This window comes from Sus scrofa, unplaced genomic scaffold (genome assembly GCF_000003025.6).
Source record: "Sus scrofa isolate TJ Tabasco breed Duroc unplaced genomic scaffold, Sscrofa11.1 Contig2471, whole genome shotgun sequence".
Taxonomy (NCBI): Eukaryota; Metazoa; Chordata; class Mammalia; order Artiodactyla; family Suidae; genus Sus; species Sus scrofa.
The window spans coordinates 1597127-1625001 of record NW_018085100.1 but is presented as its reverse complement, the minus strand read 5'-3'; the positions used below and the strand labels follow the sequence as shown (position 1 = coordinate 1625001).

Here is a 27875-nt window from a genome sequence, read left to right as displayed (position 1 = left end):
CTTGCCACTGTCTTCTTGTTGAGATCCAGGCTGACTGAACAAGCTTTCATCTGTAATCTCATGGTCTCCCAGAAAGAGGAAAGATGCATGGCTGTGCCTGGGCTAGCTCTTAAAAAGCTTTTGATTGAAAGCGGTATGTGTCACTTTCATACAAATTCCTTAGCCAAGACTAGGACCACTCCTAAATTCAAAATAGCCGAAGAGCAGGGGATCCCTAAATACTTGGAGAGACAGTAGAATATTCCTTAAGACTAGAGACGCTGCCCCCTGCATGTGGAATTCGGACTCTGTCGCTTAACAGCAGTGTTACTTTAGGCAAGCTATGGACTGTCTCTGTGCATCACACTCTGCACTGAAAGGTAAACCTAAGTCTGGGCACAGAACTGACAGGAGGAGTCGTAACATAGCAGCTGGAAAATGCCTGGCAGAGTGTCTGGCTCCCAAGCATCAGCTTTCTGAAAGTAAAAACAATTTATATTGGATTCAACTTTTGACTCAAAACGTGAAACTTGACTTAGATAAAAAGAACACACATGTTCTTATCTAACCCCGTTTCTTTTAATGAAATTGCTACTGGAAGATGGTAAGGGCTCAAAGCCTCCGTCGGTAGTAAATTGCTGGCTGGAGGCTTTCGCTGTCCACTAGGAGCCTTCAGTCTTTTTCTCATTTTCATTAGAGACACATTCATTAAAATGAGGACTCATCAGCTGCTCTTAAGCTAGAACAGAAAACCGAGTGGAATACCCTCGTACACAGGATGCAGAGAATGAAAACACAAGCTGTTGCCGTGGAAGCTGTCTGGCCACATCTCAGACCATCGCAGGGATTCGTTGTGGCACTTGTCCACTCTATGAGGTAGAAGTCACAGCACTGCTTAGGACTTCACCTGTATTTGACCCCCTGGAAACACTCACATGTTTTCATAACTACCGCTTGTCGAAGTTCATTAATCTTTTCTTTCGAGAAAGAAAGATACCTTAAGTCAGTTGTGTATTTATCATTCCCAGAGTCAAACGTGTTCCTATTTACTGGATTTATCAGCTCCTGTAACATATTTCAGCCTCTGCACCCAGAAAACTAAGGCAAGCTCGTGCCTAAGGGGGACTTGACGGCACGTTGTCTCTCAAGCCAAAGAGAAACTGTCATTTTGGCTGTTGCCAGTTTCTGGCCTTAGAGGATCTCACGAGCGGAGTCCGTCTCTCTGTCTGCTTCAGGCTTCCTCACTTGGCGTTGCCACTTTTGTTCCCTCCGGGACAAAAGACAACATAGTTTCTCCTGCTTTGTAAAAAGAGAAAAACTTAGCAGCATAATTGGCCACGGATCATCCTTCAGAGTAACTTGGCCAAAGACTAGTCATTCCCAGTTTCTTCCCCTCACTGCCGTGCAGCATACACAGCAGTGCAAGAGGCCAATTGCTTGCATTTGGTGTGCACCCACCTTCCAAATATTGATACCATTTTCTCAAAATGAGACAATATGTTTAGGTACCTCATTTTACTTGAATTTAAGGCAGAGTTATATCCTGGATAATCTGCTACAATCCTGTATTTTATAAATGTATAAATGTTTATGGATTTATGTGATATGTATAAGTTAATCTGAGAGAAAACATGGGTACCTGATAACTCACATTTTGTTTTAAAAATGTAAAGGAAATTATTTCTTAGGGTCATAGGGGACTAAGAGATCTCATTCAAGATCAAATAATAGTAAGTTCAGGTTTATCGCATCTTTGAGAAATACACCATATATGCCTTTATTTTATGTCATAGTTAATTGAGGTTATGCTAGTATATCTCTGCAAAGTACGTGTGTAGTAAAATTACCTAAAAATCAAATAAACTGTAATTCAACAAAAAGATATGCTAGGAATACATTTATATTAGGTGAAATACTAATCACGATGTTTCTCTTTCATGCTTCATAAGAATAACTGAGTTGTGCTGTTGACATAGTAATTTTATTTTCTATTTCTTTGTATTTTATACATTATATTTTTATATATTGCATGAATTGGACTAGAAAGATACAGAAAATATCATTGCTTTGTTTTTATACTTGAGAAAATCTGCAGTTACTTACTTCTGTTCATGGATGTCTTAAATAACAGGATTTAAGTTTTTAGCTAGAAGCTGGGCATTCAGGAAGAAATTATCAGAGTTTGGAAGTTCCCGTCGTGGTGCAGTGGTTAACGAATCCGACTAGGAACCATGAGGTTGCGGGTTCGGTCCCTGGCCTTGCTCAGTGGGTTAACGATCCGGCGTTGCCATGAGCTGTGGTGTAGGCTGCAGATGCGGCTCAGATCCCGCATTGCTGTGCCTCTGGTGTAGGCCGGGGGCTGCAGCTCCGATTGGACCCCTAGCCTGGGAACCTCCATATGCCGTGGTAGCGGCCCAAAAAATAGCAAAAAAAATTAAAAAATAAAAAAAAATAAATCATTAGAGTTTAAGAAAAGACTGACTAGGAAAATTGATTGAAGGTTAGATTAAAAAATAGAAAAGGAAAAAGCAAAGATAAATAGCAGCTATCTAATAAAAAATTAAAGATAACATTTGACCTATCAAGTCCATATGAATAATAATTTTTCAAAGGAAATGACAATAAAAAGTACTCTAACAGCCAACACTCTCTAATTTCCCAGTGAAAGTATGAAAGAGACAATGACCCCCGCAGATTACCTTTCAGAAACTGCACCAACTCAAGTCAGGATACACTGCGTTTCTAATTCAGGATAAAGCATTTTAAAGTTCATGCTGGCATTTTAGATACGGTTCTAGCGGTAGATAAGATAAAGCATAACTGAAGTCAAAGAGAGCATTTGCTTTATTTTTAATAGATATAGAGTGCGGGACCCCTATAAAGAATTTGGTTACCTGTGATGAAATGGGAAAACATAAGTTTGCAGAAAATACACTTCTTATTTGAGCATAAAGTTAATTATATAGGAAACAATTTTGGATAAAATATGTTAAATTTATTTTAATGGATCTAATACTTAGCTATTTAATGTCATTAAATCATGGATTATATTGTAAATTTTTAACAAATATTATTTAGTAGAATGCTGTCTTCAAAGTCATAGTTGCCATCCAGATGTAGCAGGAGACGGATGCTGCTGCAACCAGAGGCATTGTGGTACTTACTGCACAGCAGGTTCTCACCCACACCAAGATCCCACTCAGCATCTAAAATGCCAATGCTGAATGCATGGCTTGCTCTGCTAAGGAAGAGCTGTGCTGTTCTAAGTAGAACAGACAGCATTTTTAAATAGGAATTTTAGGACACAGGGAGCTCAGAGATTGGTTGACTTTTCAAGGTGTGAACGAGCCTCTTCTCTGATGGGACTGTTGTTGTTGACTGGTCGTTAACTCAGAGACTTGTTCATTGGTGTGACTCTATTGCTTATGGGCTGCCATTAGGAAGTGAGGGACTGACTTTGTCAAGTATATTCACTGAGGCAAGTTGTCATTTCTAAGTCAATTGCATGAGAGCTGCATGTTTCCATGGATGTAGAACAATCAGTCTTTTCCTAAGTTCATAAGAACTTCTGAAATCTCACTGGTGATGACACAGTGGAACACGCCAGTTGGAGTCTGCTTTGTCCACATGCGAAGCAGAGAAGGTGGTCTCATTCGGATGACCTAAACTGTACCCAGGACACAGAAGCAGATCACTCAACTGTCCTAGCAATAAAGCTTTGGCCTTTCAGGTCCTGTGATGTGACAGATTAATTGCGTTAACAGCTACAATTCCTTAGCACTTGCAGTCTGGCTACAGACTGGCTCACGGGAGAATGGAACACATGGAGGAGAGGTAAGTCACTTTAGTTGTCCCATCTGAGGCCATTCAGCATCCGCAAGATGAGAGCCCACCACCAGATATGTGGGTCAGTGCATCCAGATCAGTGGAACCACCTTAAAGACCTGGATCTGCCCGTAGACACATGAGTACAAGAGGTTAACCCAGCCCAGACCAGAACACTCTGAGCAAAATGAACACTTTTTTTTTTTTTTTTGCCTTTTCTAGGGCCACTCCTGTGGCATATGGACATCCCAGGCTGTAGCTGCCAGCCTACGCCAGAGCCACAGCAATAGAGTCACACCAATGAACAAGTCTCTGAGTTAACAACCAGTCAACAACAGTCCCACCAGGGTGCCATTATTATGGGTCTTGGCAAGTCAGTGATGGGAGTGAGGCTGCAAAATACACGAGACAAAAATGATTTAAAGATGGTATGGTTGGAATGGCAACAAAGATAAGAGTTTAAAAAAAGCTTGATGAAAATATGACTTAAAACGTTTTAAATATACAGTTGACCTTTGAACAAGGCAGGAGTTAGTGAGACTGACACATCCACATCTAAGTATTTAACCAACCACAAATCATGTAGCAATGAAATATTTACTATTGGAAAAAAATCCTAATTTAAGTGGATTCATACAGTTTAAAGCAGAGTTGTTCAAGGGGGCAACTGTATGTTTATCAAATTAGATTATGTCATAAAATTAGCTCAATAATTATCTCATATCACCTTCAATATAAGTTTTCTTATGGGAAAATATGTAGGTGAAAGAGAGTAAGCCCTTCACCAGTCAGCCTCACCAGAGATTCTGAGAGGGCTGGTTGGGGGGGACCACAGGCTGGCAGGCTGGCCTGGGTCCATAGGCAGAAGTTCTTGTAGGTGATGGATATGTTTATGGCATAGCCATGGTGATGGTTTCCCAGACTTAGCTCTAAACTCATCAAGTTTAGACATTAACGATGTACAGCTTTTTTGGTGAAAATTCTATCACAATAAGGTGGTTTAAAGAAATGAAAAAAGGGTGAGCACCATGTAATATTACATATGGGTAGGATGAATTATCTTGGTATCATTTAATTAATTCAGCAAGTAATTATTTGTTGATCAGGTACCAAATACATTATATTCTGTAACAGTAAAGATAAAGTAAATTGAATACAATCCATTTATTGGACCTGATAGGGTAGGTGAGGCTTCAATTAGCCATTGAAAAATGCAAAGTAATATACAATCAATGGAACATACTTGATACACATGAAAAGTGAAATCTGAGGGGATAAAGGTAGAGTAGTATAGCTTAAAATTATAAAATTGGGAATAATTATGGTAATATGCAAATAAGAACTTGGAGGTTGTATTTGATGGAGTCACGACGTGAGATGCTCCAGACGTTCAAGAAAGGCTTAGATTCAGATACGCTGTTTTTATAGAGAACATTGAAAAAGGTGGAAAGGTGGCTTTATTTTAAGGACCAGTGAGAGATTAGTTAGGAAGCGGATTTGATTTGGAGAGCATTGACCGATGATGAAGTACTTTGATGTGGATCTTTACATGAGGGACAGTGGTCTTAAGCGGGTTCATGATAGGATGCAGTGAGCATATTGGATTTGTTGAGGGACAGGCTAAAGGTGAAAATGAATTAGAAAACAGTTGCTTTTATAAACGTGAAAATGATACAGTGCCCGTGGAAAGAAATAGCAGGTTGAGATACTCTGTAGTTCAGAATGATGTTGGAGATGAAGGAAAGAGGGGTTCAAGATATAATTCAAAGTGTAATTATGATGAGGATTGGGTTTATGAGAGTGCTTGATTGATAGTGAAAACTGAGAAATTTCTAACTTAAGCTATGGAAATTTGGAAGAAAGTACTCAGGAAGCTGATAAGCAAAATTTGTTTGTATCAACTGAGAAGTAATGAAAATTATCTAGATGAAGTCTTATAAGAGAAATGAAGTAGAAAAATGTTTGAAAGGCTGAGGCTTAAAATTAAACTTTATTATTCACTTGCTCTTAAAAAAATCAGAACTTTGAAGTACATATTGATAATTAAGTAAAATATACATGGAAATTGGAACATGTTTTAAATATTAACTAAACCTTGGTATATTTTGTGTAAACCTATTTAAAAGCATTCAAACAGAAAATTATTGTTTTCTGAAAGAGACTGTTTTCAGCTAATAGGCCTAGCATACTTTAGTATTCTATAAAATATAACTTTATTTTATATACTTTCTTCAATAAACAACACGTTTGCTTTATAAATTTATCTTTTAATCACCTTTGCTTCAATTGGAAAAAAAGATTAATTCTCTCCTTAATACATTTAAGCTGTGTAGGTTTGTTCACTAATTTTAAAAGGCAGTTCATGCAGCAATATTGCATTTATGATACATGGATTATATATTTCTTTAATAAATATCTTATTTTCAAAATAATAAAGCACAGTGACTAGAATTCAATACTTGCCAAGTTATTAACCAAATCCTCTCATCCTGGCATTTCAGTATTTTTTAGCTCTAGTTCTCAAAATCATACAGAATATGCCTGATCTCTTCCATATACTAAACATTCTCCTTCTGGCTAAACATTGTTCATTCTTTTAATTGTTCTTTATGTATCATGGATCAATAGTAGATTGAAACATGAAATTTATTCATTAAAAAGACAATAAAAAGTCAGAGGGAAGAGCGCTTATGTTTTGATTAGAAAGTAGCTGTAATTATAGATGAGAAGGCAACATGAGGCTGTCACAGATGAGTCAGCAACTAGTTGGAGAGTGTTGACTTCAAGGTAGAGTGGATGGAGGTGCAAAGGAAAAACAAACAACTATTGGTTCTATGTTGCAAGTGAGAGCTCTAAATCTAATGTGACTTACGTCAATAAGTGATCAGTGGTCTCTTAAATTCAGCATCTCCTCTAATTTCAGGGACCCATAGAAAACATGGTAGCGTGATTGACAGGCAGCTCATGTGTAAAGCACAATCTCCACCATACTCCTTCCCACCGTATACAATTACCTTGGGGCCTGCCTGCCCCTCCCAAGAAGAGAGAGCTTTGGAACCACGAGGACTGAGATTTTGCTGTATTATGTCTCCCGTGATACAGCAAATAATGCCTCAACTCAGAAATGCTGGGTAAGCAACAAGGACCTACATACAGCACAGGGAACAGTCCTCAGTATCGTGTAGTAACCTGTAATGGAAAAGAACATGGAAAGATTATGTGTGGGGGGGTGTACATTACACATACATACACACACACACACTTGAATCACTGCTGTACACTAGAAGCTAACACAACATTGTAAGTTAACTACACCTATGTTTTTTAAAGTTATAGCAAACAAACAAAAAATATTTCAAGCATTTAAATGCATTCTTTTGTATGACAAGCTAATGTCCTCTAAGCTTATGTGAAATGCCAACATAAGCAGCATGTAAAAATGTTTTTTAAATGTTGAATGAGTTAATATACAAAGAAAAAACAAAGGTATAGAGGATGCTTCTAACCCAGATGCCTTAAAATTATTAAAGGTATTTTTTCTCTCGGAAGAATTCTCCCTGCTTTGTCAATAAAAACTATTAACATATTCTATGTTACTCTTTAGTTAAATTATCTACAGATATCTTAATTTTTATGTCTACATACAAAAATAGCCCTTTCTTTGTCTGAATTCAAAAACAAATCTTCCAGACTTTTTAAAATTGGTGTTAACAGTCTCAAATAATTTCATTATTTTTCTTCTTAATCCTTTCTGAATGATTTTTAGCTAATTCTTTCATTGATAGTTTCTAGCCCAGCATCTTATATATTCTCATACCTTCTCCCACTGCTACCACATAGGAGTTAGCAAAAAGCGAAAATCAATGGTCCAGGTGAATATTAACCATGTAAATGTTTCATCGATATACAAATAGCGCTTTGCTCCATCCTTCCGCATTGAAGAGTTTCACAAATTTACTGAGTGACAAAGCTGAGTCTGGAAAGAAAGGGAATGTGTAAAGCAGGAAGATAAATGAGATCGGCTGCCTTCAAGGAGATGAAGAGGGAAAATGGCAAGTCACTGGATAGGATTTTATGAGAGAGGATATACAAGAAGAGCTAGAAATAAAAGCTATATAAAAATTTGACAAGAGAGAGTATGCATAATTAAAATCAAAATCAAGCTACTTAAGTGGCAACGTTTCTGGCTCTTCAAGTGACCCTGCATACATCCCTCCAAACGGACCGCGCCTCTGCTTCCTTGTGACTTTCTAAATAGTGAAACCTCTTCTTGACATGACTCAACTTACAAGTCAAAAATATTGTGGATAAATATACTGCGACAGCAGTTGTTCTGCAGACTGAAGTATATTTTTCATAAAAAAGTTCCAAGAAAGTCCTGAACTAGGAATTACATATTTTTGCTTCAACCCAAATCTTTGGTGAGCTCCTTGATATTAGGTCTGCTGAGACCTCTGATTTAGATCCCCCATAATACATAAGATTTGGGGGCGATTACAAGTTTCCGTTGTTTCCCCGCCCTTTTTGTTTGCAGGAAATCACACATGGGGATAGAAGGAAAATATCCAAAATACCCTTTTGTTTGGTTTTGTTTTTTCACAAAAACACCCTTTTAAGTGTCTGCCTGAAAAGGGAGCGAGGGCATGCTTGTTCAGCTCTCCTTGTCCCCAGGAAAGTCCCCAGGAAGCAGGCCGTGATGCTAGGGAGGGAAGGCGAGGCTAGACAGTCTCCAACTCTAAAACGGGGTGATGTGAAGTCGCTTCTCTGTAATTGGCGTGAATCATTCTAACTCACTGTGAATGCATTTTTTAAAAAAATTATAGCAAGAGGAAATTATTTGAAAACAAGTATCCACTTTTGCCTAACTAATCTGTGCTTGACTAGTTGTCTGTAACAAGTGAATGGCATAATATAAATCTCATATATTTAAAAATATATAACTTGATTATTCTCACCAGGCAAATTCTGAATATTTTTCAGAATTCATCCTACAGCGTGTTGTATACTGCCTTTCATTGCATAAACATTTTTATGTCATTAGAGTCAACACAGTGTGATGCTGCGCGTGTGAGACCTTTCTGTACCTGTAGTCATCAGTTGGCTCTTAGAGATTTGCGAGAGAGCCACACATCTATATCTAAATTTCTTCATCTCTTCCTATTTCTAGCATCTAATCTTTAACTTACAAAAGAAAAAAATGAAGTTTAGTCACCTTAAGAAAATAAAACGCTCCGGTAAAAATTCAGCCTTGAAACGCATTTCTTTCCCAGTGAACAAGCTGCTCACGATCCTCAAGTATTACGCTGTTCTTACCCATTAGTCTCAAAAACATTCCAAGCAAGGACATACTTCAAAGGCGTTCTCACCTTTCGGTAATGCGTAGTTCAGGTTATTAGTTCAATGGTATCATAAATACAGCAGAGCACAATGAACATTCTTTTAAAAATTGTGACATTTATGTGGCTGTCTCATGAATTTACAATGTGTCAGAATATATGCTAAGTGAATTATTAAAATAAACCACTATTCCAGTGTATTGAGAACTTATCTGAACAGAAGAAAAAAATGTGTCCTTGCCAGAGAACTCCATGAAAATGAATAAACTTGGCATATAATATATGTATCCCAGGAAATAGGGCATAATCAGGTTTAACCAAATACTCAACAGCAGAATATATACACACAAAAAGTTAACATTTATTATAGAATAGTATAAAATACGTTATAAATGTTAAAAAGTATATTCATGGAATTAAATGTGAAGTATGATAGATTTATTTTATCTAAGATTTGTTCAGTTCTTGATTCAAAACACTTACTACCAAGGCTCTGAAGTTTTCCAGATACTTTACTAAGATGTAGAAAAGAGAGAAGAAAAACCTGTTTCTCTCTCTTACTTTTTTTTTTTTTTTTTTTTTTTTAGGGCCACACCACAGCTCATGGCAACAGCAGACCCTTAACCCACTGAGCAAGGCCAAGGATCAAACCTGTGTCCTCATGGATGCGAGTCAGATTCATTTCTTCTGAGCCACAGCAGGAACTCCAAAAAACATGGTCTCATGTGTAATAGTGTCATTATAAGGCATGGATGTAATGGAAAAAAAAACCCCACTAAACTATAAAAGGCTGTAATTGATATATGCACAAGAAATTATATATCCAGTGATTGCATAGGTAAATCTGTGCCTAATTCTTTGGGCAATAGTCAGAGTTTTTCAGAGTTCTTCACATTGGATAACCCAGGTTGACAAGGCAGAAGGAAACACATTTATAAAGGTGTAGAGTAAGTGAATAGTTCACGGCTATATAAGCAAAGTGTGTGTGTGTGTGTGTGTGCGTCTGTGCACGTGCAAATGGGTGCAAATGGGCAAATGTGTAAGACGGGGAAGAAAGAGGAAATAAAATCTCATGCTTAATTCATAGGCAAGTAAGGATAACAAACTGTTACATGTTTGATGATAATGAACTTAGAAACCATCCTAGAAAAATCTGGGGATCTAGTGAATGCTTGAGATCACGAGATCAGCGTGTTCAGATTTGTATTCCAGTTAGATACCTTCGGCAGAAAACTTGGATTTGAGGATGACAAACTTTGAGTCAGGAGGGTGAAATGATAGGAGACGACGGAAGCAGAGACAATGCACTTCGGCGGTCCTGACTAAGAGCACCAACCCAAAGGATGCACAAGTTGAAAAAAGTGGGAGTTCCCATCGTGGCACAGTGGAAATGAATCCAGCTCGGAACCATGAGGTTGCAGGTTCAATCCCTGGCCTTGCTCAGTGGGTGAAGGATCTGGCATTGCCATGAAGTGTGGTATAGATCACAGTCACGGCTCAGACCTGGCGTTGCTGTGGCTTAGACCTGCAGCTATAGCTCCAATTAGACCCCTAGCCTGGGACCCTCCATGTGCCACAGGTGTGGCCCTAATAAAGAAAAAAAAAGTGATTGACCTCGGGACTGAGAGAGAGAACATCTCCAATATGTCACCAGCTCCTGACTAAGGTAAAGAATAGACAATAGGTCCATTCATTAATTTGGACATACAAAAAAAAACCAGGATAATTTATTTGTACAACAGCTGACTTTAGGATGCTAATAGGATGCAGCCCTAAAAATATCCAGGAACAGTGGCATTCATATATGTGCTCAGGGGTTGAAGAGCATTCTGCAGGAGAAATGCAGATTTATATAGATTCATAAAATACATGAGAATTAACCTCATTTACATTGATGAAATTTTCCATGGAAACTGTATAGAGTGTGGTCCACCAAGAAAAGCCAACATTTAGGGGCTGAGAGAAGAAAGAGAAAACCACAAAACACCCTGAGAATATCCAGTTCTCAATTTTTTTCATTCTTTTTTTATTGAAGTATGGTTGATTTACAATATGTTAATTTCTGCTACACAACAATGTAATCCAGTAATATGTGTTTGTATGTATGTGTATACATATACACATATATAATCCTTAAAAATACTCTTCTCCGTTATGGTTTATCACAGGACATTGAATATAGTTCTCTCTGCTACACAGCAGGAAGTTGTCTTCTATCCCTTTAGATATAACAGCATATATCTGCTAAGCCCAGCCTCCCACTCCATGCCTCCCTCAACCCTGTCCCCTTTGGCAACCACAAGTCTGTTCTCTATGTCCATGAGTTTTGTTTCTGTTCTGTAGATAAGTTTATTTGTGCAACATTTTAGATTCCACATATAAGTGATACCATATGGCATTTGTCTTTCTCTTTCTGACTTCATTTAGTATGAAACTCTCTCATTGCATCCATGTTGCTGCAAATGGCATTATTTTATAATGTTTATGGCTGAGTAGTATTCCTTTGTATATATGTACTGCATCATCTTAATCCATTCTTTTGTGAACGGACATTTAGGTTGTTTCCCTGTCTTGTCTATTGTGAATAGTGCTGCTGTGAACATAGGGAAGCATCTTTTTGAGTTATAGTTTTGCCTATATATATGCCCAAGCGTGGAATTGCTGGATCATATGATAGTTGTATATTTACTTTTCTGAGGAACCTCCAGATTGTTTTACATAGCAAGTTGTACCAACTTACATTCCCACCAACAGTGTAGGAAGGTTCCCTTTTCTCAACATCTGCTCCAGTATTTGCTCTTTGTAGATGATGGCTTTTTTTTTTTTTTGGCTTTTAGGCCACACTTGTGGTATATGGAAGTTCCCAGCCTATGGGTTGAATCGGAGCTACAGCTGCTGGGCTTTGCCGTAGCCAGAGCAATGTGGGATCTGAGCCAAGTCTGTGACCTACACCACAGCTCAGGGCAATGCTGGATCCTTAACCCACCGAGTGAGGCCAGGGATTGGACCCGCATCCTCATGGATCCTGGTCAGGTTCATTAACTGCTAAGCCATGAAGGGAACTCCCTTCCATTTTGACTGATTTGAGGTGGTACCTTATTTTAGTTTTGACAGCATTTCTCTAATAATGAGCAATGTTAAGCATTTTTTCATGTGTGTGTGCTGGCCATCTATATGTATTCTTTGGAATATAACTATGTCTTCTGCTGATTTTTCAGTTAGGTTGTTTGGTTTGTTGTTATTGAATTGTATGAGCTGCCTGTGTATTTTGGAAATTGAGCCCTTGTCAGTCTCATCATTTTCAAATATTTTCTCCCATTCTGTATGTTGTCTTTTTGTTTTGTTTATGGTTTCCTTTGTTGTACAAAATCTGGTTGGTTTGATTAGGTCCAATTTGTTTATTATTATTTTTTTATTTCTATTGCTTTGGAAGACTGACCTAAGAAAACATTGGTAAGATTTATTTCAGAGAATGTTTTGCCTATGATTTCTTCGAGGAGTTTTAATGGTGTCATGTCTTATGTCTCAGTGTTTAAATCAGTTTGAGTTTTGTGCAAGCTGAGGAAGCATTTTCAAACGTGGTTGATTTACGTTCAGCTGTCAGACTTTCCAGCACCACTTGCTGAAGAGACGTCCTTTTCCCATTTTGTATGATTCTTTCCTTTGTTGAATATGAATTGACTGTAGGTGTCTGGGTTTATTTCTGGGCTCTCTATGCTGTTCCATTGATCCCTTTGTCTGGTTTGTGCCAATACCATGCTGTTTTGATTACTGTAGCTTTGCAGTATTATATGAAGTCTTGGAAGGTTATGCCTCCTGCTCTGTTCCTGTTCTTCAGGATTGCTTTGGCAATTATAGGTCTTATGGTTTCATATAAATTTTAGGATTATCCATTCTAGTTCTGTGAAAAATGGCATAAGGGAATCATATTAAATCTGTAGATTGCTTTGGGAAATGGGGCCATTTTAATGATATTAATTCTTCTAGGAGTGTAGGATATCCTACCATTTATCTAAATCATCTTCAGTTTCCTTTATTAATGTTTTTTAGTACTCACCCTAAAAGATTTTTGCCTCTATGGTGAAAGACTTAAGTATTCCTAAGTATTTTATTTTGGGGGGTGAGGTTTTTAAAAGTATTATGTTTTTATATTCCCTTTCTGATAGTTCATTGTTTGTATAAAGAAATTCAAATGATTTCTGTAGGTTAATTTTGTGTCCTGCTACCTTGCTAAATTTTTTTGTCAGTTCTAGTAGTTTTTCTGCAGAGTCCTTGGGATTTTCTGTATATAATATCATGTCACCTGCATGTAATGATAATTTTACCTCTTCCCTTAAAATTTGGATATTTTATTTCTTTGTCTTGTCTGCTCTGGCTAGGACTTCCAATACTGTGTTGAATAGAGGTGAGAGTGGGTATCCTTGACTTGTTGCAGATTTTGGCAGGAAGTCTTTCAGCTTTTCATTACTAAGTATTATATTGGCCATGAGTTTGTTATAGGTAGCTTTTTTAAATACTGAGATATCTTTCCTCTATACTGCCCTTGGTGAGAGTTTTTATCAGGAATAGATGTTGAAATTCATCAGGTGCTTTATTTCTGCATCCACTGAGATGATGGTGTGGTTTTCATCTTTTGTTTATGTGGTGTTGTCACATTGATTGAGTTGCATACATTGAACCATCCCTCTGAACATGGGATGAATCCCACTTGGTTGTGATGTATGATTTTTTTATATGTTGTTGGATTCAGTTTCCTAATATTTTGTTGAAAATATTTTCATCTAAATTCTAATTGATGGTTCCTGCTGAATAAGGGGATCCCCAATTATCCTGCGAAGTTCATCATACCAGTGAGGATATTGGGAATAGTAAGAATAATGAGGAGGAGGTGGTGGAAAAGAATGGGGGGAGGAGGAAGAGGAAATATGAAAGACAAGAAGAAAATATGAAGGATAACTTTTTTTTTTTTTACCACTGTATAGCAAGGGGATCAGTTATCCTTACATGTATACATTTTTTCCCCCACCGTTTGTTCTGTTGCAATATGAGTATCTAGACATAGTTCTCAATGCTACTCAGCAGGATCTCCTTGTAAATCTATTCTAAGTTGTATCTGATAACCCCAAGCTCCTGATCCCTTCCACTCCCATCAGGCAGCCACAAGTCTCTTCTCCAAGTCCATGATTTTCTTTTCTGAGATGTTCATTTGTGCTGTATATTAGATTCCAGTTATAAGTGATATATATGGTATTTGTCTTTTTGTCTTTCTGACTCATTTCACTCAGTATGAGATTCTCTAGTTCCATCCATGTTGCTGCAAATGGCATTATGTCATTCTTTTTTATGGCTGAGTAGTATTCCATTGTGTATATATACCACTTCTTCCGAATCCAATCATCTTCTATGGACATTTGGGTTGTTTCCATGTCCTGACTATTGTGAATAGTACTGCAATGAACATGCGGGTGCATGCGTCTCTTTTAAGTAGAATTTTGTCCGGATATATGCCCAAGAGTGGGATTGCAGGGTCATACGGAAGTTCTATGTACAGATTTCTAAGGTGTTTCCAAACTGTTCTCCATAGTGGCTGTACCAGTTTACATTACCACCAATAGTGCAGGAGGGTTCCCTTTTCTCCACAGCTCTTCCAGCACTTGCTATTTGTGGACTTATTAATGATGGGCATTCTGACTGGTGTGAGGTGGTATCTCATGGTAGTTTTGATTTGCATTTCTCTAATAATCAGGGATGTTGAGCATTTTTTCATGTGTTTGCTGGCCATCTGTGTATCTTCCTTGGAGAACAGTCTATTCAAGTCTTTTGCCCATTTTTCCATTGGTTGATTGCATTTTTTGCTGTTGAGTTGTATAAATTGCGTATATATTCTAGAGATTAAGCCCTTGTCGGTTGCATGATTTGAAACTATTTTCTCCCATTCTGAAAGTTGTCTTTTTGTTTTCTTTTGGGTTTCCTTTGCTGTGCAAAAGCTTTTCAGCTTGATTAGGTCCCATTGGTTTATTTTTGCTCTTATTTCTGTTGCTTTGGGAGACTGACCTGAGAAAATATTCATGATGTTGATGTGAGAGAGTATTTTGCCTATGTTTTCTTCTAGGAGTTTGATGGTGTCCTGTCTAATATTTAAGTCTTTCAGCCATTTTGAGTTTATTTTTGTGCATGGTGTGAGGGTGTGTTCTAGTTTCATTGCTTTGCATGCAGCTGTCCAGGCTTCCCAGCAATGCTTGCTGAATAGACTTTCTTTTCCCCATTTTATGTTCTTGCCTCCCTTGTGAAAGATTAATTGACCACAGGTGTTCAGGGTTTATTTCCTGGTTCTCTATTCTGTTCCATTGGTCTGTCTGTTTTGATACCAGTACCGCACTGTTTTGATGACTGTGGCTTTGTAATATTTTTTGAAGTCTGGGAGAATTATACCTCCTGATTGGTTTTTGTTTCTCAGAATTGCTTTGGTGATTCTGGGTCTTTTGTTGTTCCACATAAATTTTTGGATTGTTTTTTCTAGTTCTGTGAAAAATGTCATGGGTAATTTGATAGGGATTGCATTGAATCTGTAGATTGCTTTGGGTAGTATGGCCATTTTTACAATATTGATTTTTCCAATACAGGAACATGGACTATCTTTCCATTTCTTTACATCTTCTTTGATTTCTTTGATTAAAGTTTTGTAGTTCTCGGCATATAGGTCCTTTACCTCCTTGGTCAGGTGTATTCTGAGGTATTTGATTTTGTGAGGTGCAATTTTAAAAGGTATTGTATTTTTGTATTCGTGTACTAATATTTCATTGCTGGTATACAGAAATGAGACTGATTTCTGAATGTTAATCTTATATCCTGCTACTTTGCTGAATTTATTCATCAGTTGAAGCAGTTTTGGGGTTGAGTCCTTAGGGTTTTCTATGTATAGTATCATATCATCTGCATACAGTGACAGTTTGATCTCTTCTCTTCCTATATGGATGCCTTTTATTTCTTTTGTTTGTCTGATTGCTGTGGCTAGGACTTCCAAAACTATGTTGAAGAGCAGTGGTGAGAGTGGGCATCCCTGTCTTGTTCCAGATTTGAGTGAGAAGGCTTTCAGTTTTTCCCCATTGAGTATTATATTTGCTGTGGGTTTATCATAAATGGCTTTGATTATGTTCAGGAATGTTCCCTCTATACCCACTTTGGTGAGGGTCTTGATCATGAATGGATGTTGGATTTTGTCAAATGCTTTTTCTGCATTTATTGAGATGATCATATGATTTTTGACTTTTTTTTTGTTAATGTGGTGTAAAATGTTGATTGGGTTGCGTATGTTGAACCATCCTTGTGAACTTGGGATGAACCCTACCTGGTCATGGTGTATGATCTTTTTGGTATGTTGTTGGATTCGGTTGGCTAAGATTTTGTTGAGAATTTTTGCATCTATATTCATCAATGATATTGGCCGATAATTTTCTTTTTTGGTGGTATCTCTGTCTGGTTTTGGAATGAGGGTGATGGTGGCATCATAGAATGTCTTTGGGAGTATTCCTTCTTCAACCTTTTGAAAGAGTTTAAGGAGGATGGGCACCAGTTCCTCTTTATATGTTTGATAGAATTCGCCTGTGAAGCCATCTGGCCCTGGACTTTTATTTGTAGGGAGTGTTTTTATGACCTCTTCAATTTCATTTCTAGTGATTGGTCTGTTCAGTTGGTCTGTTTCTTCTTGATTCAGTTTTGGCAGGCTGTAAGATTCTAGAAAATTGTCCATTTCTTCCAGATTGTCAAATTTGTTGGCATATAGTTGTTCATCATATTCTTGTGTTTTTTTTTATTTCCACAGTATCCGTTGTGATTTCTCCTTTTTCATTTCTATTTGTTTATTCAGGTTCTTTCTCTCCTCTTCTTAGTGAGTCTAGCCAGGGGTTTGTCAATTTTGTTTACCTTTTCCAAGAACCAGCTCTTGGTTTTATTAATTTTCTCTATTGTTTTTTGAATCTCTATTTTATTGATTTCTTCTTTGATCTTTATAATTTCCTTCCTTCTGCTGACTTTAGGTCTTTTTTGTTCTTCTTTTTCTAATTCGTTTAGGTAGAGGGTTAAGTTGTCAATTTGGGATCTTTCTTCTTTTTTGAGAATGGCCTGCATCACTATGAATTTCCCTCTGAGCACTGCTTTTGCAGCATCCCTTAGATTTTGAGAGGCTGTGTCTTCATTATCATTTGTTTCAAGGTATTTTTTAATTTCCTTCTTGATTTCTTCATTGACCCAATGGTTTTTTAGTAGCATGTTGTTTAGTCTCCATGTAGTAGGTTTTTTCTCATTTCTTTTCCCATGGTTGATTTCTAATTTCATGGCGTTGTGGTCAGAGAAGCTACTTGAGATAATATCTATGCTCCTAAATTTGTTGAGGTTAGCTTTGTGTCCCAATATGTGGTCGATTCTTGAGAATGTTCCATGAGCATTTGAGAAGAATGCGCATTCTGCTTTTTTTGGATGTAGTGTCCTGAAGATATCAATTAAGTCTAACTTTTCTATTGTTTCCTTTAGGATCTCTGTTGCTTTATTGGTTTTCTGTCTAGAGGATCTGTCCATTGGTGTGAGTGGGGTATTAAAGTCTCCTGCTATGATTGTATTCCCATCAATTTCTCCCTTTATATCTGTTAATATTTGCTGTATGTATCTGGGAGCTCCAGTATTTGGGGCATATATGTTGATGATACTAACATCCTCTCCTTGGATGGATCCCTTAATCGTTAAATAGTATCCTTCTTTTTCTTTGTTTTAAAGTCTATTTTGTCTGAAATGAGTATTGAAACTCCTGCTTTCCTATCATGTCTATTGGCGTGAAATATTTTCTCCCACCCCTTCACTTTCAATCTGTATTTCTTGTAGGCAGCATATTGAAGGTTTTTGCATTTTTATCCACTCAGCCACTCTGTGTCTTTTGGTTGGAGCATTCAGTCTATTGACACTTAAAGTGATAATTGATAGATGATTATTTATTGCCATTTTGAACCTCGTGTTCCAGTTGATTATATGTTTCTCCATTCTTCCTTTTTTTGGTTAGGTGGTCTCTGGTTATTATCTGTTTTTTTTTTTTTTCATTTTTTGTGAATGCAATGTTTGGTTCTGGCTTGTGGTTGCCCTGTTTTTAAAGAATGCTAACCCCTTCCTATAATTGTGTGTTTTAGCCTGATGGTCCTGTAGGTTCAAACACTTCATTACTATATTAAAATTAAGAAGAGAAACAAACAAACCAAAAGAGTCTATTTATTTCCTAACATCCCTTGCCCACATTTTATGATTTTGATGACTCTTTTTTTTTCTTTTTAATTTTATTTTATGTGAAACATGCTCATGATTAAATCTGCATGCTGGCTTATTTTATTGACTGCTTTCTGATTGTGGTTTCCTCAATCCTAGTTCTTCCACTTATTTTTTTTTCCTTTTCCTCCCTTTCTTTACACCCTTTCTTTTTGGTTTAGAGAAGCCCTTTCAGTATTTCTTTTAGCCTGGGTTTTGTATTGCTGTATTCTTTTAGTTTTTGCTTGTTGGAAAAAAAAATTTTATTTCTCCTTCTATTTTAAATGATATTCTTGCTGGCTAGAGTATTCTAGGTTGCATTTTTTTTCCTTTTAGCACTTTAAATATCTCTTGCTATTCCCTCCTGGCCTGTAGTGTTTCTGTAGAGAAATCAGCTGATAATCTTATGGGGGTTCCCTTGTAGGTAACATTCTGGTTTTCTCTTGCTGCCTTTAGGATCCTCTCTTTATCACTGACTTTTGCCATTTTTATTATGATGTGTCTTGGTGTGGGTCTATTTGGGTTCAATTTGTTTGGGGCCCTCTGTGCTTCCTGTATCTTGAACTCAGTATCCTTTAGATTTGGGAAGTTTCCAGCGATCATTTCTTCAAATATATTTTCCATCCCCTTATCTTTTTCTACTCCTTCTGGAATTCCTATTATGTGTGGATTGGCCTGCTTTATATTATCCCATAGGTCTCTTATATTGCTGTCATGTTTTTTGATTTGGTTTTCTGTCTGCTGACCTGACTGGGTGATTTCCATTATTCTATCTTCCACATCACTGATTCGTTCTTCTGCATTATTCATTATGGTTTTTACTGCCCTTAGTTCAGTTTGTATCTCTGCCAGTGAATGTTCTAGTTTTTCTTGGCTCCTCCTCATATTTTCTAGTTCCTACCTGAGGGCATCTGCATTACTGTTCATATCTTCTCTTAATTCCTTCTGTATTTTCACTATTTCTCTTTTGAACTCCAGGTCAGTCAGACTGCAGAGCTGTTTCATTGTTGACTGCTTTAGGTGAGATCTCCTGTTGGTTTAACTGGGGGTGGTTTCTCAGCTTCTTCATCTTGCTTGTTGTTTTCTTTTTCCTGGTAGAATTGTACTCCCTGTGGCCCGGGCAGTGTTTGCCTTGTCACTGCCATGGAATGTTTCCTGAGGGCTGGCGTTGTTGGTCAGTCTTTTTTGAGGCAGTGTGGCTTTTCTGGAGTGTGGGTGGGGCTAACAGGGTCTCTATGAAGCAAAGGAGGACTTCCTGAGGGCAGACAGGACTGGGAGATCCACACCACGATGGGAGCAGTTTTCACTCGGCCGGGCAGAGCTTGCTCTGGTGTTTTTGGGCTTAGGGACTCTTGCAGGGGGCTGGCGGTGCTGGGCAGCTGTTCTGAGGGAGAGCGGCACCCCCAGAGGGCTGAAGCAGCTAGCTGGGCCGCTGTGAACCCAGGAGGCTCTTCCCTAGTGCAGCCCGACTTGGAAGGACTGTCTGAGAATGTAGGCAGATCTTTTCACGGCCCAGCCAAGCTTGTTCTAGCTTTTTATGGGCTGCAGGGGCTCTTCCAGGGGGCTGGTGGTCCTGGGCAGCTGTTCCGCAGGAGTGCATCACCCCCCAAGGGCTGGAGAGGCTAGCTGGGCTGTTGCGAACCTAAGAGGCACTTCCCCAGGGCATCCCGAGTCAGAAGGACTGTCCAAGAATTAGGCAGATCTTTTCACGGCCCAACCAATCTTGTTCTAGTTTTTCTGTGCTGCAGGGGCTCCTCCAGGGGGCTGGAGGTTCCAGGCAGCTGTTCCGAGGGAGTACGGCAACCCCCGAGGGCTGTAGCAGCTAGCTGGACCACTGCAAACCCAAGAGGCTCTTCCCCAGGGCAGCCCAACTCAGAAGAACTGTCCAAGAATTAGGCAGATATTTTCACGGCCTGGCCAAGCTTGTTGTAGCTTTTCTGGGCTGCAGGCCTTTTCCCAGGTGCTGACAGTTTTTGGTGCTGCTCCGTGGGGCTGTAGCCCCTTCAAAGGGCAAGCAGGCCAGGGCAGGGACAGCCCCTGCAGTGGTAGGCTTCCAGCAATTGTTCAGGCCTGCCCTCTGGGATGGCAGGCAGCCCCAGGTCTGGCATGTGCAGAAGGGGTGGGAGGGGGATGCACTGGGAAGCACAACTTTCTGATAGCTAGCGGGCTGCTAACCTCACTGTGGCATGGGGAGTATTCTACGGGGGCCCACCCCTTCTCTCCCCTCCCCAGCACTGGCACAGACCTGGCTCTTCTCCCAGGTTCCCTCTGATGTGGCTTTCCACTTCCCCGCCTGCAGCGTATTGCTCCCTCACCCTGCAACGCTCTGCTTTCTAGTCTCCCAGGCAGTCTCTGCCCCATCAAACTTGAAAGACTGGTTTCTAGACCCCCCCAAGCAGTCTCTGCTCCACCCTGCCCCCCCCCAGCCCTTTCCCGGGGACTAACCTCTGGAGCCGATGTCTCAGTGCCCAGCCCCCACCCAGGCATTCAATTTTTGGTGACTGTGCCCATAGTTCAGATGATCTGTTCGGTTCTCGCTCTGCTTGTCAGAACTCGAACTTACTGCTACACTCTTCTCTGCATCTGGAGATTCCTCTGGTTCGGTTGATCTTTCCATTGAGTAGGTGACTTTCCAGGGTGCGGGATCCCTTTCTCCTCTGCAGTTCCCTTTCAGGAACCTCCGTCCAGCTCGGATTCCCCTTCTCTCATTCTCCTTTTTTCTTTTGTTTTACCTAGTAATGCCACAAGATTCTTGCCATTATTGGAGTTTAGGTTCTTCTGCCAGCGATTGGTTGCTGTTCTGTGCGAGTCGTTTATCATGTAGATGTGCTTTTTTTGCTGTGTTTGTGGGAGAGGGCGAGCATGTCCCCCGCTCTTCCACCATCTTGCCTCCTCCCGCCAGAAGGATAACTTGTACATTTAGAAAATCCTCCCGAGGGTCTACATAAATGACGATTGAGTTCTCCACAAACCCTATGAAGTGCCACAATTATCCGTTTTACCAAAGAATAAATCAAGACAGAATTTCAAGGTAATTTGGATGAGTTTAAAATCCCAAAACATACGTCTAATACTAGAAACCTTGCCCCTGACATAATTCTTTCCTCCATATTTCTTCTTCCCTTTATTCAGCAGGATCCATCAAAAGCAAAGTGTTATACTTGGTTCTGGATTTTAAAAGACAAGACACAGGACATAACATTACCATGTTTAAGGAAAGGCCTTAAGAACATATTCCTTCCTTACATATCTCTTTAGGGACATAGATGTAATCCCTTGATCTGAAATTAATACTAGAATGCCGTAGGTGAAATTGTAGTCCCTTGGTTGGGGCAGGAGTACTATGTGTAACTGAAAACCCCAGAGGTGTCTTCAAAAGGAGGAGTGGCTACCTACTTGTGTTTCATCTTTTCCAGGATGCCCTTCCTGCTTTGAGATCTTTCTTAACTTCCAGTCCTTGCCCTTGTTTCTGCAAAGGATCAACTCTAACCATTTAGCTAAGCTGAAATCCTTGTTGCCACCTAAACCCCATCACTTCAAGCAAAAGTCACCCAAGTCCTCCATGTCTTTGTTATGAACCATCTTGTATTCTTCCTAACCCGTTCTACATTTATAAAAAATTTAGGATAGTATCCCAACCAGCCTTAGGAAGTAGGGGTTTCACACTTCTGAAATATCAGTCTTGTGGGCTTTGTGATTGGTACTCAGTTATTGTTATTATGTAATTCAAATCACAATGATAGACATTCATAAAGGAGGTTACATGCACATAAAATATCCTTTGTGCCATCTTTAATTATAGGCTTGTTATTTCTCACCAAGTCAATTTTGCCTTTCATAGACTTCAGAGGCTGTTTTTAGGGTTGGAAATAAATTTTCCAGCTATCAATCAGTTTTATCACTGTTATTCTGGCTGTATTTCACAGTTCTTCTATGAATTCTTTTATTTGTTATTTACGGATATATATATAGTATTAAGTCAAAACAAGGTCTTTCTCAAATACACTTTGATGCAAAATGTTTCAAGGAATGTTAAATTATATAGTTACATATATATTTAATTTTACCCAGTAGTCATTTGATGTATATTTTCAACAGAAGTATGTCTATTATACGTAGTCACACATGTTAAATGATATTCGATGTGTGGTGTTTCCTATATTAAAGTGACAGTGTTGATTTTTCAACTCTGAGACAAAGGCATTATTACAAGAGACAGGCAGAGATGTGTGATATTAATGTCATTACAGAGCAAATAGAGTAAGAAAGATCAGAGACTAGATACCGTTAGGTGAACACTCAATATTAGCAAGAAAGTGCTCGACCTTAATTTTTTTGCTGAACAATTGTTTTCAGTCTTCCTCTGCTCTTTCTTAGATATTTACATAAATACCTCTTATAAAATGTTCTTATTTTTGCACTTCATCTGTGGAAACAAACTAAACTGGGTAGAATGTACAGTAAAGAAAAAAAAAACCTGCAGGCAGTCCTATTAAAGACCCAAGCTGCTTGTGGACATAAAGCTACAGCCATCTAATTAAAATATCTACTTAGAAACTATAGAGCTGTTTTAGAAGCATACACTTATTTTAAGGAATTTTGAAGATATTTTATTTTTATTATTTTTTTCTATAAAATTTAGAGTAACTTCAGAAACTCTCCTTAGAGTGTAGGGATTGGAGAGAATATTGAAAAGTCCATGAAGGAAATTTTTGGTAAAAGAAATACTTGCAACAAGATATTTTAAGATTTTTTTTGATGGTTCTTCTTTGTCGTGGTGGTTATTTTTGTTTTGTTTGATTTTTACTCTGCATTAACTTTTGCTTTTGAGGAATGGTGAAGATGTAAATATTAAATTGAATATGGTCTTGCTATGGGAAGTGATTAAAATCACCAGTTTAAAAAATGCATTAAAATGATATCACTCTTGCAAAGTTAAAAAAATATCACAGGAAAATCAATTCCACACATACTTAAACCCATCTAAATTTCATATATATTCAATAATATTAACCTTTAAAAATGATATGATAAAGACAGCAATATGATAAAATGAAAAGTAGAAATAATAGCTTTTATTTCCATAGCGACAGAAAATCTAAAGAGAAGATTACCAAGGTGACATGTATTGAAAAGACTATTTAGAAACAAATAAAAATTGAGATAATGAATATATCGATTGTTTGCTTAGAAGAAGCTAGACTTTAGGAAGTCATTGAAAGCCTACAAATACCAAGATGAGAGATTAATTGGACTTTTGTTGTACATCCTGGAATAAGCTGTGCTTTTCCAGGAAAGAGGAAATGTTGCATCACTCGTGGGCATTGTTCAATGGCATGACAGCCTAGAAAGAGCCCTCAGCTGCTTTACAGCGACCATGCAATATGCCAGGGAATAATTAAAAGCAGGTATGTGCAAACTGTTAAAGTTATGACCCAGCAGTCTCTCCCCACTAAGAAGGCTGCTGGGTCCTTGTTGCTCAGGGTCCCTGACGTCTGCGTTACCACTTTCTTCTTCAGCTGCTACCGATGGAGCTTCAGTAGCGTGAGAATGCATGTCATTCTGCCTTTGAAGCTTTGAAAATTAATTTGTTTTTAAACTTCAGATGTCAACTCCGTGAACCAGCAATGTCAGGAATAAATACACATGTGCAGATTCTTATGAGATGACTGAGTGCCTCAGTGCAACGTGTAAACATGTAGGCTAAATCCTCAAAAGTGACTGACTTCTCTGTGTATTTTACATGGTATCAAACAGAAAAAAAGAACCCAATTATTGAGTAATCTGAGGATTTCCAAAATGCAGTTGCTTTGACATTATAAACAAAATAACCAATAAACTATGCTATTGAAGATAAGACAAATGTGTTATTTTAAAATTTACATGTATATACAGGAGACTGCATTTTGTCTCTATTAAATTTTGTGATCTCTTCTATGCAATTGTGTGAAAGGACGTCTAATAAATGTAGAGGGTTAAAAAGAGATGTTTTTCTCATGCCAATGACAGTCGTGGCTAAATTCATACTGAAAATTCAGTATGAATTTTTTTTTTTTGATCAGGATCAATCACTAAAGAGCTGGGAAGTCCAAAAGAAATTTGTCATCAGAGTAATATATCTGACCATAAACCACATTTTCTAGGAAATGTTTTCTATATTAACCTGATGTAAAAGTACAGTGACCAATCATATTTTTCTCCATTAACATCCTTCCAGTACTAAAAATTAACACAAATCTTTGAAAAAGTAAGCCTTCAAGAAATTTATAATTTGATAAAGTTGGCATCTTAAATAATGCTATAGGTTAAATTAGTTTCTATCAAAAATGTACTAATTTTTTCATGCTCTTTCTATTAATATAGTTATCAAAAAGACAATTCCTACTTTACAATAATCATGTCACACACTTAGAAAAATCTTATTATTGCCTAAAATATAATATTTTATTACCAATAGATTTTTAAAATAGCACATAATATGTTTATATGTGTCATTATCCCTAACATTCATCAGAATGGGATTATGATATCTGATTTACATATTTTCCAGGTGTTCGTTATCCTTGGATAATATTCATTCTCTCAAATGTAACTTTAATACCTGTTAAATATCAGACATGGTTTTATTTACAATGGGTACAGCAGTGAAAATAAATGCTTATATTTAATGAGCTTTCTATCATGAGAGAGGAGTGGACAATATACATATATATAGAAAAATGATGGTAATTGAAGGCAAAGCAAGGGAATCAGCTAATAATAATGATATGAGTGAAGACTGATATTTTATAGAATGTGGTCAAGAAAAGTCTTTCTCATTAGCAGACAGTAACCACATAGTAATTTGAAAAATAAAGGTTCGACTTTAAGAATTATTAACCATGGAGTTCCCTGGAGGATCAGCAGGCTAAGGATCTGGCATAGTCATTGCAGTGGCTTGGGTCGCTGCTGTGTTGTGGGTTCCATCCCTGGCCCAGGAACTTCTGCATGCCCCAGGCATGAACAAAAAAAGTATTTAAAAAATTAAATAAAATAGATCAATTAAAAAATATTAACTATGGGAGGGGATTAGAATAACAAGGAATTGGCTACTAGGAAGAAAACTAAAGAGAATATAGAGATTGTAGCATGTAGCAGCCCCTCCCCCCTTGGGCTGAGCACAAAAATGTCCTCGCTTACCTGGGCCAGGACTGCAATCCAGTCCCTGTTGGAGAGGGTATGGCTGTGGCTCAGTGAATAACAAACACGTCCCCTTTGTGTCACTCCAGTGCAATGTCCAGGAAATCCACCCTTTAAAATGCTGGGAAAAACTTCAGCCTGAGGTATTTACCACAAAGTCTCTCTCTGGGGAGGTGCCGACTGCCGAGAGTCGGTGGTCCCCAAGCTGGTGTAGTGAAGATGCTATATGCACTGTGGGAGCCACGTACTTCCGCAGGGAGCAAACCAGGGTCAGGAGGCAGCTAGGGGCACAGCAGAACTCAGAAGCAAAATTCCTTTCCTCTCCAGTGCTCTTTATTAACAAAGATTAACAGATACTAAAGGGGCCTGGATCCATTTTCATAGACCAAGCAGTAAATGAGGGTTTGAAATTCCGAGGCAATTACTGATAAATGGAACACAGGAGAGTGAGGGAAGGATTCTCTGATCAAGCAGAGAACTTGAAGGAAATATGGGAGTAGGTCATCAAAATATCCAGGGAAATAAGATCTAGAGATGGAACAAGAGCAAAAGCAATACCCTGACTCTAACAATGCCCCACATTGCAAAGTAACGAGGGCGCCAGCGTGTCTGGAGCAGACAGAGGGAGGAGGTATGATGTAAAAGATGTCAGGGAGGCAGTGGGGGCAGAAATATGACCAAGCTAGGAATGCCTTTTGCCCTCAAAGACATGGAAAGCAATGCAGTAGAACTGAGAATTAATACCATCTGATATCTATTGGTAGAGTAACTCCGGTTGATTTGTTGAACATAGAGAATACAAATCAAGAGGAGAAAAGAGCTGATCCCAGGCACTCCATATGCCCCAGGTTGGCAACAAACAAACAAAAAACAGAGTAGAAGGAAAAGGACATTGATTGTAAGTCTATGGTAGTAATCCAAGGAGAGTTACTGGTTAATTTGTCTAGAACGCTAATGCTGGAGGTAGTGGGCGGTGGAAGGTATCACACATACACACACAAACACATGCACAGAAGCATTGTTTTTGTTTTTGTTTTCCCCTTTTTAGGGCCACACCTGAGGCCTATGGAAGTTCCCAGGCTAGGGGTCCAATCGGAGCTGCAGCTGCCAGTCTACACCACAGCCACAGCAATGCTAGATCCCAGCCATGTTTGCGACCTACACCACAGCTCACGGCAATGCTGGATCCCTGACCCACTAGGCAAGGCCAGGGATCCAACCTGCATTCTCATGAATACTAGTCAGATTCATTTCCACTGTGCCATGACAGGAACTCCCATACACGCAAGCTTAAAGAGACAGGTTACAATATTATTAAAGAGGACTTTTAAATTTTGAAGAATAAAGTCATTTCTGAGAAGGGAAAGATTAAAGGAAGACCACGGTTTGGATGAAAATTGTAAACTTTTGGATGCTTCATGTTTGAACTACTTCTTTTATTTATTGTTTATTTATTTAAATTTTTATTGAAATGTACTTGGTTTATAATGCATTAAAGTATACAATAAAGCAATTCAGTTATATATACTAATACGTATATATACACATGTATGTATATGTATATGTATATATATTTTCTTAAATTCTTTTTCATTATAGATTATTGTAAAATATTCAGTATAGTTTCCTGTGCTACATGGTAGGTCCTTATTGGTTATCTAGTTTATATATAGTAGTGTTTATCTGTTAATCCCAAACTCCTAATTTATCCCTCTGCACTTTTTCCCCTTTAGTAATCCATAAGTTTGTTTTCTACGTCTGTGGTTCTATATTTTTTTGTAAATAAATTTGTGTAATTTTTTAGACTCCACATATAATTATATCATATAATAGTTGTCTTTTTCTGCCTGACTTACTTCACTTTGTACCATTATCTCTAGGTCTATCTATGTCACATGAATGACTTTATTTCATTCTATCTTATGGCTGAGGAATATTACATTGTGTGTACGTCTCACCTCTTCTTCATCTGTCAGGGAATGCTTAGGTTTCTTTCATGTCTTGTCTATTGTAAATAGTACTGCAAAGTGTACATGTATCTTTCTGAATTATAGTTTTCTCTGGATATATGCCCAGAAGTAGGTTTGCTGGATCCTATAGTAGTTCTATTTTTAGTTTTCTAAGGAACCTCTATACTGTTTTCCATAGTGGCTGTACCAATTTCCATTCCCAACAACAGCATAGGAGGGTTCCTTTTTCTCCACACTTCTCCATCATTTATCGTCTGTAGACTTTTCAATGATATGGCCATTCTTACCAGTGTATGGTGAT

General features: G+C 38.2%; 2 long non-coding RNA genes across 2 annotated transcripts in view; one reads left to right on the top strand and one right to left on the bottom strand.

Moving 5' to 3' along the window:
- Nucleotides 1-27875, top strand: part of LOC102168138 — a 71890-nt gene that overhangs the window by 19640 nt on the left and 24375 nt on the right. The gene's annotated exons all lie outside the window — the stretch shown is intronic.
- On the bottom strand, nt 2386-26590 carry LOC110258592. Its single transcript, XR_002341187.1, has 3 exons — nt 25605-26590; nt 7622-7780; nt 2386-6993 (listed from the first exon to the last, which is right to left on the bottom strand). It is a non-coding gene; the product is annotated as an uncharacterized LOC110258592 (long non-coding RNA).